Source organism: Phascolarctos cinereus, unplaced genomic scaffold, assembly GCF_003287225.1.
Source record: "Phascolarctos cinereus isolate Bilbo 61053 unplaced genomic scaffold, phaCin_HiC Scaffold_726;HRSCAF=1367, whole genome shotgun sequence".
In the NCBI taxonomy this organism is placed as follows: Eukaryota; Metazoa; Chordata; class Mammalia; order Diprotodontia; family Phascolarctidae; genus Phascolarctos; species Phascolarctos cinereus.
The window spans coordinates 51,614,041-51,634,143 of NW_027556098.1; the positions used below are offsets into that span (position 1 = coordinate 51,614,041).

Genomic DNA, 20,103 nt, shown 5'->3' on the forward strand with positions numbered 1-20,103 from the left:
TACCCCTGGCTTAGTAGCATGTGATGAGATGATAAAGAGGAAAAAAAGAGGTTGAGCTGATATCCCCAGTGAGGAAAGTATGTGAAAACCAACTTTATGCCCTAGTACCTTGCCTTTGAGATAGCAAGCAGCAGGTTTATCTCATCCTGCATCTGGGTGAATCCCAGATAGCTGTCCCTTGTAGGTTGGATTTGGTTTCTTTTTAAGGCCATGAATGAGTCATCTCAGCACTTTTAGGTCTTTATTTGGAAAAAACAAAAGCAAGAAGCTTGGCAACTCATCAGTTTTTAAAGACTGATAATCCCATTTGAGAATTATACAGGATTCTTAATGAAAGTAGTCACAAAGCAGGGAGAAAAAGTGGAACAAAGTCCAGTCAATTTTACTTTGTCATAGCAATTCTCATTAAAGATGAGGTAGAGGAGAGAGTCAAGATCTCTGGCAAAAGTGAATTGTTGGTAGTCTTCCATCATGTTGGGTCTAGGGGTGGCAAGGGGTGATGGTAACAAGATGTATTTGAAGCCAGGACCTGAAAATTCAGAGAATACATAGAAAATTTAAATCTAAGTAAGTTCATGGGCATTATGAGTATTGTTATTTTCCTGGGGCAGGTGAACTATGGGACCAGAATAGCAAATGCTATATTGAAAACTACCAGTTTCAATCCCACTTTTGGAGCTTTCTGAAGTAAAAAATAAAAATTAGGTCTGTTTCTGAGTGCTTCTATGACTGAATATTCATATTCTTATTGCAGAGCTTAATTCTTCCTCTTCTTTGGAGTAGCTGGAGCATTGCAATACCTGGGTCTTCAAGGCATATCGATCCCCAAACCTGTAAGAAGCACATAAGTCATATCATGGTGGTATAAAATAAATAGGTTCACAACATAACTGGATTTTCAAATTCTACAGATTACAGATTATTGGATCTAATTCAATACCTTCATTCTATAGATGAGGAAACTAAAGTCCAGAGAAGGGAAGGTCACAAAAGTAGTGACTTGCCCAAGGTCACAAAAGTAGCAAGTGACAGGACCAGAATTCAAATACCATTCTAACTGCAAATTCACATAGCCTGCCAGGCTTCAGTGGGTGTAGGGGCTCAGAGATCGGAATAGACAATGGCATCCCTAATGAAGGCAGATAATTGTGAGTTTGTTATATTCAAAAATCCCATCCAAATTTCATAGCAAGCCAGTTGTGTCTTGGATTATTGTCTCCCTCATTGTTCCTGAATCCTTATAATCTGAAATTAGCTTTTAGAAAACATCTCAAATTAGAAATGAGTGGTACTGGAATGCATTCAGCATTACTATCTACTTGTTTCATATGTGTTTTCATAGTGCTTCATATGCTCCCAATTAGATTAGGAGCAGCATAGTCCTCTATAGTACTGGAACCAAATAGGTGCTCTGTAAAGATTTGTTTGTTTGTTTACTTTTGGAGGCAATTGGGATTAAGTGACTTGCCCAGGGTCACACAGCTAGGAAGTGTCTGAGGCTGGATTTAAACTCAGGTTCTCCTGACTTCAGGACCAGTGCTCTATCCACTGAGCCATCCAGCTGCCCCTAAAGATTTATTAAATAAGTATAATGCTTCTCAGACTGTTTTTCAGAAAAGCTGAAGAAACTTTGTACCACTGCCTATTTCCTCCAGAAAAACTAGAAAGAATAGTGACAGTGCAGCTTTTGAAAACATGCCAATGAGATGTCCAGCTGTTATTGAGAATATACGCTATGGCCTCTAGAATGTGGGCTCTTTTAAGACAGGGCGTATTTCCTTTGTATCACTGTATATTTAGTATCAAGCACAGTGTCTTGCTCACAATAAACGCTTAATAAATATTTGTTGAATTAAATCAAATTGGATTCATGCCAGAAGAAGGTCCAGCTCAAAATCCTCTTCTATGAAGCCTTCCTGACAAAGTACAAAAGGCAATCTTCTTCCTCTCATCTAGCACTTAGCAATTTAGAATATGCAACCTGACATAGACTAGGACCTATAATTTCCTTAGGATAGGAGAATAGGGTAAGAAACTTCACTCTACCAATGCAGATTAGTAACTGTTCTACAAATTATGCTCTCAGAGAGTTGCCTAGGACACTGAGAGATTAAGAGACTTGACTAGGGTCACACAGAAGTATTTGCCAGAGGCTGACCCTTACAAGTATATACTTGTGTCTTCTCTCCCCAAACTTGGTCCTTGAAGGCTAGAATAATGTCCCTCCAATTCCTCTCTAACCCTCCCCTCCAAGATGCCAAGATTCCCGGTCATCAAGTTTTGGTTCTTTTAAGGTATTTGGTTAGGCACAGGCATTTACAAGAAGAACTGGATAACTTACCTCAACACTGACCCATCCTTTAAATTCCTATCCAGTTCCTTGGTTATTTTGACCAGAACTCCTTTCTGCTCCAGTTTTCCCTGATGTCTGTTCTCAATTCCTTTAGCAGTAATATAATCTAATCATAATATTTAGAGCTGGAGGAATATCTAGTCTAACCTCTTCATTTTACAAATGAGGAAACTGAGGCCTAGAGAGTTTAAGCAACTTGTCCAGACAAAAAAAAATAATAGTAATAGGATTTGAACTCAGGTTCTCCAAGTCAAAATCAAGTGTTCTTTCTACTCTGCCAAACTGCTATAGTTGACTCTGAATGGATTCTAGCAATTGGCCATGTTTATACCTTTTCCTCAGATAAGATGCTGTACTTCTCTGTTATCTTCTTAAATTAGTCCAGATTGTCTGGTAACACCACCAACTAGCTAACATGGCTCCTTCCCAGGTGGCATTAACCTAGTTGTCCACATGGCTGCCCCCACATCAATGGCTATACCCCAAAAACATATGACTTGTAGCTGAAACCTTCTACATATGTCATCTCTCCCTATTAGAATATGTGTTCCTTGAGAGAAAGAATTGCCTTGCTTTTCTATTTTTATCCCTAGCACTTTGCACAGTGTTTTGCATGTAGTAAGCACTTGAAAGATTTTTTTTTAATTCATTCATTCATGTATGCATTCATTCATTGCAGTTTTCTCTCATCCTGGACTCAGTGGCTCTAAGTTGGCATCTGCATCAGTTGCTGTCGTTGCATTCTGCCACTCTGTAGCAAATTCTGATTTAAGTTAACAACTAGTTAACCTGAAAAAGTAAATTAATGCTATACTGCTAATGGCAGGAAGTCCTCAAACATGTCTGTATTTTAACATTGGCCTTCTAGAGACAGTCTCTCTCTCTCTCTCTCTCTCTCTCTCTCTCTCTCTCTCTCTCTCTCTCACACACACACACACACACACACACACACACACACACATTTGTTAGGACACTTCAGACCAGATAGCAAAGGAAGCTGTTAGATATTTCTAGGGAACCTTCCTGGTTTGGTGTGGCAGCATCCCCGCCACCTTGGTCAATCCTTGTCATCATAGCCAGGTTTTGTTACAATCCTCTCCACGCCCTCCCTTACTCCACCCTATTCACCCCACCCCAACTGGCCTCCAATTTCCAAGGTAGCTCCTCCCTCTGAATAAGGCTGGATCAGATTAGGAAAAGCAATAGCTTTCACAAGATTGCTCTACTTGGCTCCAGAAATTAATTAAGAGCTGCCTTCAGAGCCTTCAAATTCTCGGCATGCTCCAGCAAGATCTAACACACATGGCTTAATTCAAAGTATTTGCAGCATTTTTCCCCTAGCTGGCAAACCAGTCCTTGCCTGTTAATTGAACGTGATTAAATTTTCAGGCCTTTGTGCTATGCAACCTGTTCTGTGGCAACAAGGAACCAGCCTACTGGTCATCTGGAAGGGGGCATGTTGGCCAGAGCCCTTATAAGGATAATTAATAATTAGTTGATAAATGAGTAATTGTTACAATAAGGCTGTGCCAGAAAGCATCCAAGCATCTGCTCATCCATGTCAAGTTGCTGGTACATGTAGGAACCACGCAGTTCAAGCTTGGGTATCAAAACAGAGAACAATACGAGTGAACTGGCAGAATTCTCTTTCCTTTACTCCACTCCCACATCTCCCAAATCCAATCAGTAGCCAAGTTTTGTTGATTCTGCCTCTTGGCATCCATCCCTTTCTCTCTTTTCTCTCAAAACACAAGAGTTCAAACTCTTATCACTTCTTAATTGGGCTATTATAAGAGCCTCCTAATCAATCTCCCGGCCTCCAATCTCTACCCTCTCCTCTCCATCTCTCACCTAGCTGCCAAACTGATATTCCTAGAACAAAGTTCTTACCATATCATTCCTCTCATCAGGAAAGTATTGATATCTACTTATCTATGTATATGTTGGGTTTTTTTTCAGTAGAATATAAGTCCCTAAGGTCAGGGATTATCTCATTTTTGTCTTCCTATCTCCATTGCTTAGTAGAGAACCTGGCACATAGTAGACACTTTTAAAAAGCTTGGTTAAATAAATGATTGAGCTCTGAGCTGCCCTGACACAGTTGCTGCCCTAAAGGTTGATTTTGCAGGGTGCCCACTTCTCCTGGTAGCTCTCATATGCATTCTGGAAAACAGCTTAGACACCTCTGCACTTAGGAGTTCCTTGTCAGACAGAGTTCAGTGGGTGAGCTGTAGGAGAGGAGAGGTTAAATTGGCCAGCAGTAGCTGATTTAGGGAAATAAAGGCTAGGCTCAGTAGGATCTACATGGAGCCATATTTGAAGGTCATCTGGAGGTAGTAGTGAAACAAAAAGGAGTCAAGTTCATCAGGTCTTATCACTCTATCAAGATGTCTGGTCATGTGGTAGGAGGGAGAAGAAATTGGGGGGAGGGGGGGTCAGGAGGGGAGAAGCCACGAAATCAGCTCCAAAGGATCTCGCATAGCAGTTTCTTTAGGTAGTGTTGGACTCATGTTTTCTGAGGTCTCTTTCAGTTCTAAATTGATTTACCTAAAATGTAGAGCTGACTATATCACATACACACACACCCCCCAATAAAAAACATCCAGTGGCTTCCTATCAAATATAAAATCCTTTGTTTGACTTTTAAGGTCTTTTATAACCTTGCTCCTTCCCACCTTTCCAGACTCATTATACCTTACTCCTGTCCACATACTCTTTGATGAAGTGGCACCGTCCTCTTTTGCTGTTGTTGTTATTCAGTTGTTTTAGTGATGTTCAACCCTTTGTGACTCCATTTGGGGTTTTCTTGAAAAGACAAAAATTCTGGAGTGGTTTTCTATTTTCTTCTCTGGCTCATTCTATAGATGAAGAAACTGAGGCAAACAGGGTTAAGTAACTTGCCCAAGGTCACACAACTAGTAAGTGTCTGAGGCTAGATTTGAATAAAGAAGATGAGTCTTCCTGACTTCAGGCCCAGCACTCTATCCACTATGCCACCCAGCTGCCCATTGGCCTCCTTACCTTTAATCAAACAGAACCCTTCAACTCCAGACTCAGGAATTTTCCCTGGCTGTCTCTCATGTTGGGAACATTCTCCCTCCAAGCTTCCATATCTTCTTTCAGTCTCAGCTAAATTCCCATCTTCTGCAAAAAGCCTTTCCTAGTCCTCTTTAACCTTATTTCCTTCCCTCTGAGATTACCTCCAATTATCTCTTCAATTCTGTGAGCTCCTGTGAGACCAAGGACTTTTGTCTTTCTTTGTATCCCCAACAGTTTGCACAGATGTCAAGCACATAGCAGGTACATAATAAAGGCTAGCTGATTGACTCTAAATCTGTTCTGTTATGAGCGTCCAAGAAGTAACACAGCATGTTGAAAGAAAAGGGAAAAGGAAAGCTAGAACCAAAGCAATTGGATCAAGATTAGAGATAAGCCAAATAGGAACTTTGGTCAGTCAAGTGTAAACAAATTGTCTGGCCACCATGTGACATATGTTCCCTGCATAGTCTGAGGGCCTTCTGTGCCAAATCCAACCCATCTTCTTGCCTTGGTGCACTATGGCAGGTAGACCTTCATTCAATCCCTGTGTTAGAGTTCCATATGGTTACTCCTAGCTACTTCACCTTCATCATCCACAGACCTTTCCATCTGTCTCCCTTAGCCAACACAGGCTAGAAAAATGACTCTATATGATTTTTTTTCCCTTGATCAGGTATATGTTCTTGGTCTGGCATATTTTTTTTTTATCTTTGTGAAGGAGTCATGGGGGAGAACTTGACAGTTCTACTCTCACGATTGTCCCATCTTGGCTGGTTGCCTGGGTGCCACACTGACAAGCTGAAGGCTATCAAGAGGATGATAAGCAGAGTGGTACCAGAGCTTGAATAACATACCTCATGATTATTAGCTGGATTAGTTTATCATAAAGAATTGTATTTGAAAATAATTAATTCCTTAAAAATATTCTACCATCCTTCCTTTTCATTAAATCAGACTGATCTTGATTGATATTATTCTGAATTGACCTCATTTTGATTTATTCTGAATTAACAGGAGGAAATTGGGGCATTTGACCTGACAGTAAGGTCATCATGTTATTTTGCTTATACTCAGAGAGAAACACTAGAAAAATTTGGTGGGAATTATAAGTATATATTTATGCACACACATGTATATGTATTCATATATGTATTTATTTATAAAAAAAACAATTTCAGCTCACTATGAAGAAAAACTATTGGTTAGAGCTATGGAGGAGAAATATTAACTCCCTCTGTAGGTTGTACATTCTGCACCATGGGAAGTCTTTTGGCACAGACCAGATGAGCACTTTAAGGGAACATAGTGGAGGGTGTTATTGGTATCAATTTAGTGTTCCCAAAGTCTCAGACTCCTTCTCAGAGACAGATTGCAGAGAGCCTTAAATGTCAGACAAAAGTCTCAGGCTTTGGGGCACCCTGTATAATGATTAAAACAGCTACTTCAAAAAAGGACATTACCCAGACTGCACAGCAAAGCTGTGGCTGCCACTAGGAGGTATTGTACTGCTATGGGATGATACAGAAGGAAGTGCAGCTACAGTAGGAGCTTCTGGGGTGGGAAACCTGCGGCCTCAAGGCCATATATGGCCCTCTAGGTCCTCAAGTGTGGCCCTTTCTTGGATTCAGTCAAAGGGCTGCACTTGAGGACCTAGAGGGTCACATGTGACCTTGAGGCCACAGGTTCCCCACCCCTGAAAGAGATGTGACCTCTCCATCTGGCTTGAATGGCACTGTTTCAAATGATACCTTCTGCCTCGAGTGACTCATTTTCCCTGATACCCCATAGCGTGAGGTCAATTTAGAATAATATCAGTCAAGACCAATCTGATTTAATGAAGAGGAAGAACGGTAAAATATTTTTTTAAGGAAACAAGTATTATTATTTTCAAACACAGTCCTTTATAATAAACTAAGAAATATGTGGCTACATAGAGACCACAAAGTCTGAGGTTGGCCATTAAATAACAAGGTTAAATCAGAATTCCAATAAATATAATAAAGAGAAAGTGCTGTTGTTGTTCGGTCATGTCTGACTCTTCGTGACACTGTGGACCATACTGTCCATGGGGTTTTCTTGGCAAACATACTGGAGTGGTTTGTCATTTCCTTCTCCAGTGGATTAAAGCAAAGAAAGGTTAAGTGACTTGTCCAGGGTCACATAGCTAGTAAGTGTCTGAAGACAGATTTGAACTCAGGTCTTTCTGACTCCCAGCACTCTTTGCACTGAGCCACTTACGCTCATGTGCCTCAAAGAGAAACTATAGTCAAGTGAAAATAGCACTTGGCCAAGAAGTCTAGGATTTAATCCCAGCTATAATAATAGTAATAATAATAAAAACAGTAGTAATAACTAGTATTTATGTACTGCCTACTTTACAAATATTTTCTCATTTGATCCTCACAACAAACCTGGGAGGTACCAGGAACTATCTGTGTAATCTTGGGAAATTCAATTCCATTACAATTCAATGAACAACTTATTAAGTCACTACTGTGTGCAAAGCACCATGTTAGTCTCTGAGGAAAACATGGATCCCTGGTCTCAAGGAGTTTACAATCTGATATGACATATACACAGACAACTGTAATACCAAAGAATGTATTCTATAGAAATTCTGAAAGAATTGCAATATGAAGTATTGTATAAAGTCTCATAGGAGAAAAGATATTACTAATTGGAGAGATCAGGGAAAGCTCCCCAGAAAAAAAGTAGCATTTCAGCCTATAGAGGATGGGTAAGAATGAGATGCAATCTACATAGTGGGTAGCCCTAGAAATAAAATCTCATAGTTGACCCATAATGGCTCTGCCTTCTTGGATAAGTTACTTAACCTCTCTATGTCCCTAGGCAACAATTCAAGAGGATAAGGTTGCAGAGTCTTATGTGACCTGCAATGGTCAAAAAAAAGAAGAAAAGAAAAAAAGAAAAAAAAAGTTTCTTTATCAGGAGTCCCTTATACTAATCAAATCACAGGTCCTGTAAAAACAAACAAACAAACAAAAAAAACACAATAGGTGAGGAATGGAGAGGTATTCCAGGCATAGAGGACAATATGAAAAACAACATGGAGATAGCAAAGTATAGGGAATGTACAAAAGATGACAATCCAATCTGGCTGAAGAATAGCAAAGAGTAAGATGGAAAAAGGGTAGAAAAGTAATGGTGATTCACATATGGGGGGGGGCCTCAAATGTCAGACACAAGAGAGTTGGAATTTTCCTCAGTAGGTAATAGAGAACTGAAATTGGTAATAGGGAATTGAAAATTACTCAGAGGAAGAATGACATGATGAGACAGACAAATCATTTATCTTTTCTGGGCCTTACTTTCCTCAACTGTAAAACTAGGGGCTTTGATTTCTCAGTTCCCTTCTATAATTCTAACATGCAATATCCCTATGTGAATACTGGGGGCACCTACTAGCTACTACTATACTATAGTAAGGTACAAGGATTGGCAAAAATTGTGGAGGACAAATATCTATGTATCAGAGTTACTGTTTATAACAAATTCTCCCCAACACTTCATGTTACTATTATAAAAGGGAAAAGGACAGCAATACCTGGAATTAGAGATAAATTTTTATCTCCTAAGGTTTTTCTGTCCCTTAGAAAGTAGGAGCTGAGATTTTACAACATAATTATTTCCTTCTTCCTTTACATCCTTCCTTGAAGACGTTACAGGCCAGGTAGGTTATCTCTGAAAGCATTACATTATCACAAATTAGGGATCTGCCTCTTATAGCTACTTAATATATTCACTGGCATGACCTCAGCCCAAAGTGCATGTATGTGTGTATATGTGTATATATATATATATATATATATATGTGTGTGTGTGTGTGTGTGTGTGTGTGTGTGTGTATAAATATATGTGTGTGTGTGTGTGTATGTACACATACACATACATATGTGTGTGTCTTTGGGAGCGAGCTCCAAAAAGGAATTGGAACAGAAAAGGTCCTAGGTCTATGGAAAAGCATCAAATATAATTAAATAAACTCCTCCGTAATTTAGAAGACTTTCCCTGCCCCCCCAATACTATTTGGCTCCCATTCTACAATGCTGTTAGACAGAGCCATAACTCAAGTTGAGGATAGGGGTTGACCCTGAGGTGGAAAATTTAGAGGGAGTCAGTAGCAACATCCTGAGGGACTCCCCTCCCCACAGCTCTGCTCCTACAATAGTAACCACTGCAGCAACAGCCTCATCCCAGAGGCATTTCTCCCTTAAGCAGTACCTCAGGTGAGCCATCCAGACTGCCATCCCACTTTCACTTTCCTCTGGGTTAGAAAGCTCTAGTTGTGATTTTGCCAAGAGCAAGTGATCAATCATCATGAACAGAAACATCAAAAGGGTTCCAATAGTTTTAGGGACCTTAGACCTTCCCCACATCTTTCTTAGAAGCACATTTCCCAACAAATGTCAGGTAGCTACATTTACACACCCCAAACAAACTTTTAAAAAATGCTTTGAAAAGAGCTATTTAGTGACTATGTCTTGTTAAACCAGTGGTTCTCAAACCTTTTGGTCATAGGACGCCTTTATACTCTTAAAATTATGGCTTTTGTAGGATATAATCTATCAATGTTTACTACAAATTAGATATTAAAATGTCTTGGTGGTATTATGAAAATAGTTTTGACTTCACAGACCCCTAGAAAGGGTCTCAGAGACCCCATTGGTCCCCAAACCACACTGAGAACTGCTATGTTAAATGAAAACCATTTTGGAGAAGGGAAAAAAAAACTGTTGAAGTCAGTCCAACCATCAGTTATTTTCAGCTCAACTGGTAGTATTGACCTGTTATTGGACAAAATTCAATAGGATTTTTTTTCCCAAAACCAATTGAAAAGTGGAGAAACAAATCAAGAATGCAGAGTTTTCTGCAAGTTTATTGCAGCTCTCTCAAGACTTCCAGGGAGACTGTCAGGTCTTATGCTTTAACACTTCAAGGTTCCATGGTTTCCTCACTGTGGGTACTCCCACCACTGACACACACAGGATGGCAAAACCATCCTTCAGGTCTAAGTACATAATTTTTATGGGTTGCCATGGTCCAGATTGTCATCCTTGCTAGACTACTGGTAATCAGCCTCTTTAAACAACTACCACCAGATCCCTAACCAAGGATTTTCCAGATTTATAGAACCTGCCAATATATGTGCTGCCCTGTCCTAGTAGCTAGCATTCACAAGGTTCTTTAAGATTAGCAAGTCCCACGGGGCAGCTAGGTGGCACAGTGGGTAGAGCACTGGCCTTGGATTCAGGAGGACCTGAGTTCAAATCTGGCCTCAGACACATAACACTTACTACCTGTGTGACTCTGGGCAAGTCACTTAACCCCAATTGCCTTGCAAAAAAAAAATCATCTCAGGACAGCTAGGTGGCACAGTGGATAGAGCACTGGCCCTGAAGTCAGGAGGACTTGAGTTCAAATCTGACCTCAGACCAAACACTTGACACTTACTGGCTGTGTGACCCTGGGCAAGTCACTTAACCCCAATTGCCAAAAAACAAAAGGATTAGCAAATCTCTTTCCCATGTTGTCTCATTTGATCATCACAACAACCCTGGGAGGTAGATGCCATTATTATCCCCATTTTATGGAAAATTGGGGCCGAGAAAGATTAAGTGACTTGTCCAAGGTCACAGCTATTAAGTGTTGGAAATAGGATTTGGACCTATGTCTTACTGACTCTAAGTCCAGTCTAATATTCGCAGCACCACCTAGGTTCTAAGAATAGCAAGTCAACTCCATGCTATGAAGAGACTTAGTGCAGACTTAGGTCAATATATAAATAAGTGAATGGTGAGTTATTTTAATGGCTTGCTCATATGGTGTGCTTAATAAATATTTGTTAAATAAATTAAAGTTTTTCATTACTACACACTGAAGATTTTTCAATAAGAAAAAATGTTTATGCCCTTAAATGCAGGCATACATGTACTTATAAGTCAAAGATGGGAAGTCTCAAGCCCATGCATAAGATCTGGGTTTTAGATTAATTTTATCTGACTACAGGGAGAGTAAAAGGTGATGTCTTCAAAAGTGCTTGTATTAGTGAAAACATGAAATAGTTTCAAAAGACTTTAGTAGAAATCCTGTTTTTTCCTGACTTTGTTAATCTGTTTCTGCCTCTCTCTTTCTGTCCATTTCTCTCCTCCATTATTCTTCTCTTCTTTTTAGTCTCTGTCATTACCTGGTCATAATGTAGAACTGAATGAAAAAAATGCATCATTATCATACTTTTGAATAGAGTTCTATAGTCTTTGTCTTTCATTTAAAATGGAGATAAGTGAAATAGGTTTTGGTTTGGTTTTGATTTGTTTTGGATTTTTTTTTTTTTTAGTTCTTGATTTTTTTTTCTCCTGGGAATCAAGGGCATTTGATAAGAATGTTTCCCTACCCTTCATACAGTTTATGGGATCATAGATTAGAGCTACAAGAGAACTTAGAGGTCTAGTTCAATCCCATCATTTTACAGATGTGGAAACTGAGGCTCAGAGAGGTTTGTCCAGTGATTTGCCCAAGGTCACACAGAAAAGATTTGTATCCAGGGCTTTCTAACTCCAAGTACAGAATTTTGTCCACTAAACTCCTTGCTCCCTTTCTGAATAGAATTTGTGAATTAAGAGGGCTCATTTCATCTTTCCATAAGAGGTTTTTGTTTTTGTTTTTAAGCCATACCCCAGTTTAAGGGATGGCAGCCAGGCTATTCCACAGAGATCTTTTCAAGGTATCTTTTCACATAAATGACCACTTTAGGTTGTTGTTATTATTAACTTTATTTTGAATTTCCTGACCAAGGTCTTATTTATTCATAGGATCTAAGGCTAATAGAGGCTTTATTTAAAGATCATCCAGTCCAATTATCTCATTTTACAGAACTGCCCAAGGTCAAGAGGAACCAGGATTCAAACTCAGGCTCCCTGATTGTGAACTCAGGTCTTCATACTACAGTGTTCCAGTGCATGGCATCTAAACACACAGTTAGATGTGATCTGGCTGTGGGCCATGATCCCCACGTCAATCCCAGTGAGTCAGATCATGCTGTGGCAGCACCACTATTCTCCTCGGTCATGAAAGACACTCAGAATCCTCACTGAATCCAAAAACACTTGTTATTTTTTGGTTTTGTTTTTGTTTTTAACCCAAGGCCCTGAGTGATTATGTTGCCTTAAATTGGAAAGAGCACTTGGCTGGGAGTCAGAAGACCTAGATTCTAGGTCTACCTCTGCTGAAGCATGTGACCTCCATCTATCTGGGCCTGTTTTCTCATCTGTAAAACTAGTATGTCGGATCAAAAAGTCTTTAAGATCTTTCCAACTCCAAAACTTTAGAACTTTGTTCCTCAGGGGGAAGCTGGGTAGTGCAGTAGATGGAATGCCTGGCCTAAAGTCAGGAAGACCTGAGTTCAAAACCAGATTCAGACACTTACTAGCTGTGTAATCCTGGGCAAGTCACTTAATCTGTTTGCCTCAGTTTCCTCATCTGTAAAATGCAGATAGCACCTACTTCTCAATGTTTTTGCTAGGCTCAAATGAAATAATAGTTGTAAAGTGCTTAGCATCATGCCCAGCACAAAGTAAGTGCTATATAAATTTTAGTTATTATTATTATTGGGCAGCTAGATGGTACAGTGGATACAGTGCCAAGCCTGGAGTTAGGAAGACTCATCTTCATAAGTTTGAATCTGACCTCAGACACTTGCTAACTATCACTTAACCCTGTTTGCCTCAGTTTCCTCATTTGTAAAATGAGCTGGAGAAAGAAATGGCAAACCCCTCCAAAATCTTTGCCAAAAAAACTTCAAATGAAGTCATGAAGACTCAGACATGACTGAACAACAAAATCATTATTATTGCTCAATGGTCATCTGATCCTTGGGACTTGATTCATTTAAGGGGTCTTAGGCTTGTTTGGGTCAATAGCCAAATCCCAAAGACAGAGATATGATGGACAGGTGAAAGAATGTGACCTAATTACTCCTACCTCTAATAGCAGGATCTTGTAAAGGGTTCCAGCTGCTATTTTCAACGCTGCAAGTAGCCAATACTTTTATGGACTCCTTGAAATGTTCTCTGCAGTGGCACATTTTTGGCTAGAACATCCCTGTCTACCCTTATTTCTCCCTTTAGTAGTTTATCATTCAGGGGAACTCTGGATTCTAATTTCACATCTATTAAGAACAATTGATTTTCCCAGGGAAATGACCTCATGGTGATGCCAGGAGAGGGCAGCTCCTGTTAGCTTTATATAGCTATGTCCCTCAAGGGAAATTGAATCACAGATACAGAACATCAAAGATGGAAGGGCCCTTAGCCATCATTGTATTCAATGTCCCCACTTCCCAAAGAGAGAAACTGAGGCCCCCAGAGGTGAAGTGGCTTCACTAAGGTTAAACACAAAATAAATGGCTGAGCAATTTGGGTCCAAGCACCCAAACCTTCTGATCCCATAGTTAGCCTTTTTTTTTTAAAGTCATACAGCTTCCCATTGCTACTGATCGAAAACAATAGGAATTGCTTTTGAAAACTGTGTTAATTAAGAGGTTTAAAGATTTCTTTAGTATGGGGACAGACTGCTCATACTAGGTTAAAGCCATTCTAAAGAATTCAGAGGTGCCTTAGTTGACCACAGGGAAGAAGAAAGTTTTATTGCCAAATTGTCGTTGTTATCCACAAACAAATGTTGAGCACCAAATACGTGCATCAGATCTCTAATTAGCATCTGGCTACCAGGGCCATAACATGGGGGAGAAAGTTGGCATGCTTTCCCTCTGTAGTGAGTGTGTCCCTCCCCTCCTTCACCCAGATTCATGCTCATGTTTCTCTATATCATCCCTCCCCTACCCTTTCCTCCTCCTTCCCAACTGAATTTGACCAAGGTTCCAGGATCCCCAATAATGCTTCTGATGTTTGTTGGCAATTGTACCAGGTCCTGTGGGCAACACAAAGAAGTCCATCCTTCATAAAAGCTTAAAATATGGTTGGAAAGATAGGACATGGATGTAAACAGATAATTACAATACAAAGCATTGTAGATGGTTTCTATTTATGATAGATTATTTTGCAAAGTATTACTACTTGTAAGTTGCTTTTTTGGTTCTGAGAAAGAATTTTGCCTAGAAACAATACAAGTGAGGGTTAGGATTCAAGGAACCCTACAGGAGTTTATTTAATCTGTCTGTGGAGAGAATAAGACATCCCGGGTCATTGGTCTGTTTTAAACTATATCTAGCCCCTATTTATAATATTTTCTCTGTAGAAAAAAAAGCATTACAATTTCCAGCTAGGCACACCAGGAACACAACTCCTCTGCCTACTCCGTGGTACTGAGACTGCTGGGGAGTAGGGCAAGAGGTTTTGTTAGAATAGAGCAATAAATACTCCCGGACACCAGTACCCTATGAGATCTCCCCATTTAGCACTTCTGTAAGTCAGTCAATTCCCAGATATTTGAAATTAGGGAAGAAAGACCAGCTGATTGACAGATGGGTTCCACAGCAACCCCTGATTCATATCTATACCTTGTTTGTATAGTAGGTGACTTGAGTTTTCCCTGCTAGGTTAAAATTCTCTTGAGTTTTACCTGCACCAGTTGCAAATAAAATGAAGCAAATTCTGTCCCAGAGGAAACGGTAGCTGAAAATATAATATTACTATGGATAAGCCTCCAAGACTGAACCAAGACCTCCCACCTACCACATTTTGGGGTCTGGTACTGAGGACCTGAGTTGCTATGAAGTAATGGGAATGGAAGAGTATAAAGAAGTATTACTGACCTAAAGATGGCCAGGGTTAGAATTATGTCAGAGAAACACAGAAAGTTAGAACTAAAAGGCACGTTGAAGGTCACCTAACCCAACCTACTAATTTTATAGATGAGGAAACTGAAGTTCAAAGAGGCTAAGTGATTTTCCTGTAGTTCCATGGCTAAAAAATGGCATAGAGGTGACTAGAGCCCAGGTGCTGAAATCCAAGCCATATTCTTTCCACACTACTACCAGTACCTTAGTCATCAGAACAGGGGCTTAACCGTGAAGACAAAGAGGGTTTGCCTGAAATATAAAATACAATAGAGCATAGATAATGTTAATATGTGATTTTCTAAGTCAATATGCAGGTTACATGGATCTTTAATGTGTAGTTTAGTGGCCCCCATTTCTGTTTGGGTGCAACACTATGGTTTTAAATCACATACCTGGAGAAATTAGTAGCAGGACCACAGATATTACAGGTCATGACCAAACAAGGCCCTACTTTTCCCTCCAAAGGTGCACAGACATTGGCTTTGGGAAAAAAGCCCCAGATTCAGGAAGTAAAGTTGGAAAAATCAATAAACAAAAGAAGATCAAGAAAAAAATCCGTAGATGCTCAAGAAGCCAAGAAGGAAATAAATAATTCTTCCATAGCATCTGCAAAGAAAGAACCAAACAAAAACGCAACTTGACCACAATGTCAACTAGAATTCCTAGAAGAAATTAAGCAAGAAGGTTTTTTTTTGTAAAAATGATATTATAAATGAAATAAAATCTCTAGGTGGGGAAAAATAGAAAAGAACTGAGAGATCCACAGGAAAGACTTGGAAGGACAATGAAGAGTTTAGTAGGGCTTAGGGGGTATAACACCTTACCTACATAACTAACTCTATAAAAATTAGAAAAGAGCAAGCAAAGATAAAAGATTCCATGTGATACAAAAATATTGAAACAAAATCAAAAGATTAAATAGGAAGAAAATTTAAGGTATCACCAATCAAAAACAACTCACCTAAAAAAACAAATCAAGGGAAAAAAATCTAAGATTCACTGGATTATCAGAAATTATGACCAAACAAATGAACAAAAAACCGCTGGATGCTCTATCTCAATCAATTTCATCAAAGTTGGTAGCAACAATCTTTAAACATATCATCAAACAAGGTATTCTAATTGGCAGAAGTGAGGAAGGAGAGCATTCCAGTAACAGGGGCAACCTCTACAAAGTTATAGAGACAAGAACTGAAATGTCATGTATGGAGAACAGTAAGTAGACCAGTTTGGTTGGAATGGAGAATGCATGGGGATAAGTGAAGTGTAATCAGTCAACAAACATTCGTTAAATGTATACTTTGTTCTACAAACTGTGCTAAGCACTGAGAATACAAAGAAAAAGAAAATAATAATACCTGTCCTCAAGGAGCTTATGTTCTAACTAGGGAAATATTTTATGTATATGGGGGAAATTTTATGTAAATAATCATATATGGAGTAGATATCATAGGCTTATCATAGGGAGGAAGAGTCTAATAGCTGCATGTACCTAAGAAAGCCTCCTACAGAAGGTGGTGTTTAAACTGAGTCTTAGCAGAAACCAAGGGATCTAAGAAGAAAAAGCAAGGGAGAGTACGGTGGTAGAGTGAGGTGGTGGGTGGGCACCTAGAACTAGTGAAAAGGCACAAAGAAGGTAGATGGAATTTCATGTGAAAGGAATAGCATTGTAGATCATTATGGCTGGTTAATAGATTAAATAGAAGAGTGAAGTGTAAGGAAGCTAGAAAGATAGAAAAGGGACTAGGTTGTAAGAACTTTAAATGCAAAAGATCTTTATTTGACCCTGGAAGTAATAGACAACTACAGGAAGTATCAAATTGGGTGGGATTACATGCAGAACCCATGCTTTAGGAAAATCACTTTAGCAGCTGGTAGAGGATGAGTTGGAGAGAGAGCAGGGACAGAGAAATCAATTAGAAGGTTATTGCTATAGTTAAAGTAAGAAATGAACTAGGGAAAACCTAGAAAGAACAGTGTCACACACACACACAAGCACACGCAAAACAGAAAGGAGAGAGTATCCAAAAGGATTGATAAGAGGCATTTTATTTTGGCCACTAAGAAATTATTAGTAACTTTGTAAAGAGCAATCTAGAAAGATAGGTTGGAACCTCAGTAATAGTACTATCACTGTTAAACAAGCCTAGTTTATTAGTATGGACTTAAATCCTCCTTGAAATTAGTGCCACAATTATTCCTCTAGTATAAATTTATCTTATGAGAATTTTTGCTTCATTTTTCTTTGTCATCTTAACAATTTCAGCTTTCCAGACTATGTATGGAAAGAATCCAGTCTCCCTGGAAAAGAACATTCTAGCCAGCTCTCCAGTACCTTAGCCTTAATTATACACAAGTATAGTTGGTTCATCCTCTACTGTCTTTTCTTTCTTTCTTCGCTTGTCTGCCTTTTGGAAAGCTCATTGCTTATTATTAATACTCCCAACAATGCGACCAGCTAAAAACCACACAACCTTCTTATTACCCGTTAGCAGGTTCTAATAAGATGTTTAGTAGAAATATGGAAATATGGACTAAAATCTGGTTTCAAGATGACCTGTGTATTTCAAATATCCAGACTCATAATCCTGTTTTTCCTTCCATCCCCTTCTCCCTTCACTTAATAAATGAATGAATAGATAGATTAAAAAGCATTTCTGGAATACTACCTGTCAGGCACTGTACAAAGTTCTGGAGATACAAATGGAAAAGCTAAACCATCCCTATTCTCAAGGATTTCACATTTTAATCAAGGGAAGCAATACATAGAAGAGGATCCAGCTGCAGGACTGATGGAAAGTCTTGGTGGTTCTCAGGGCTCATTAGGATAGATGAAAGGCTTTGATGGTCCTCAGGGTGCAGCAGCAGGACAGAAAGTAAGCCAAAATGGTCAGAAGGGTATAGGGTACATGTCAAAGCTGTTAGGACCAACATGGTATAGTGGATAGAGTATAAGATTTGGTGTCAGAGAGACCTGGGTTTGAATCCTATCTCAGAAACTTACTAGCTGTGTGACACTAGGCAAATCATTTAAGCCTTCTGTGCCTCAGCTTCCTTATCTGTACAATAAGGGATACTGAACTTGATAATCTCTAAGATCCCTGCTACCTCAAAATCTATGATCATTAATATCCCCTATTATCCTTCTGTCCACGAGGAAGTGCCTATCACTCACCATGTAGTTGCTGAAGAAGAAGATCAAATTCTTCACCCTGGGCTTCTTCTCCTACCAATAGCATGCAGGCTTAGTGCAGAAGCAATCCTGTTACTGGCTCCACTGACCCTCATTCCCTTCCTTCCTATCCTCCAACTGTACTGGAAAAGAAGCCACGGGACATCAGAGTGAGTAAAGGCTAAAGTGGTAGGTTTCCTCTGACTGAAGCCACATCATCCCCTCTTCTCCCCCCCCCCATAAAGTTGTCATAACTCAGCCAAGAGGGGTCCACCTCCCCAACTGCTGGGAATAATCATGACTTGTAGAATTCATTCTGGTCCCTGAGAAAACTATTTTAAAAGTACCAACACAATCTTATGTTTCTATAGCATTCTATGATCTGCCAAGCACTTTCCTCCCAACAAAATTCTAAGGCAGGTAATATATGCATTTTTATACCCCCACAGGAATGCATGGCAATTTGGACAACAGAAATGTTCTTCCAGGGTTCTCCTCCTTTATCCTTCCTCCCAAATTAGGAAAGTGAGGCTCAGATATATTACATGACTTACCATGGGCACTTAGCTAGAGTAAGTGGCAAAGGTAGAACTCAAATCCAGGTCTCCTGACTCTAAGGCTAGAATTCTTCCGACCACAGAGGAAGTAAAGGACTGTTATACAAATAAGTTCCCTGGGCCTCTACAGCAAAGCCACAAACAAGAAGGAAAAGAGACAGGCTGACATGTCCTCTGGGGTCATTGTAGCCAAGAATCTTTGATGTAAGTTCTTCATTTTCATCTCACAGGTGAATTTTCAACAGGTGGAGGCCCCCCCTTTCAGATGGCAAGTCAGAAATGTAGGAATGCTGAGCATAACTATGGGTAGTTCAGCAGGGCCTGAAACAAGAAAGTGTTTGCAGGTCCAATTCACCCAAGACATGCTGTTCCCTCTATTTCCAAGGAGTTGATTGGCTAGTGCAGATTCTGAGCAGACCTCCAGAGTAAACTTGTACCTGGTATCATCACTTAAAACAGACGAGAAAGAGAGAGACAGAGACAGAGACAGAGACAGAGAGAGAGAGACAGAGGCAGACAGAGAGAGAGAGAGAGAGAGAGAGAGAGAGAGAGAGATCCCCTGGGATGCCTAATGGCAGCTACAATCAGCATCAAAATATTACACATTTATGGGCAACTTTGTTTCTTCAAAGAATTGTACCTCAATTAAATAATGAATAGTTCGTTCTGCAGCCCTCCAAATGAGAAGGATAATCTACAAGCTACTACTTAGGACAAGCCCTTCAGTGTTTCACCTGGAGAACTTAAAAGGAGAAGGAGGGATTCAGGCTTCTCTAGGAAACGTCAAACCAATGATTTTGTTTGAAGAACAAAAACTTTTACTGTGCAGAGCAAAAGTATGAACATCCAGAGGCGGTGGTTTGCTGCCACCTCGTGGTAGATATGAGAATTGTTAATAAAGGTCGTTGACAAGAGGAACAGTAATGTTACAGAAACAAAATGTTTTGTCTGTGAAGGAACATCTGGTGTGCTTGAAACTTCTTAAAGAGGGGAAAATATTAACCCAGAACATAATAACTTCTTTCTTTCTGGTCAAACTCTAGACTATTCAAGCCTGGCTCTGTTGATACTGCATTAACAGTTTCCATGGACTAATTCTCTCTGACCAGAATTAGATGAAAATGTCTCTTCATACATCAGAGAACTGTAGGAAAGTCATTGCTCA

The 20,103-nt window shown here is 39.6% G+C and overlaps 1 long non-coding RNA gene across 1 annotated transcript in view; it reads right to left on the reverse strand.

Annotated features, from left to right (window-relative positions):
- Positions 1–227: 227 nt before the first annotated feature.
- The window catches only part of LOC110214913 (uncharacterized), a 53,460-nt gene continuing 33,584 nt past the window's right edge, over positions 228–20,103 (reverse strand). Inside the window, exon 3 of the long non-coding RNA XR_002326388.1 lies at positions 228–831. This is a non-coding gene — a long non-coding RNA (uncharacterized LOC110214913). The remainder of the gene's footprint in view (positions 832–20,103) is intronic.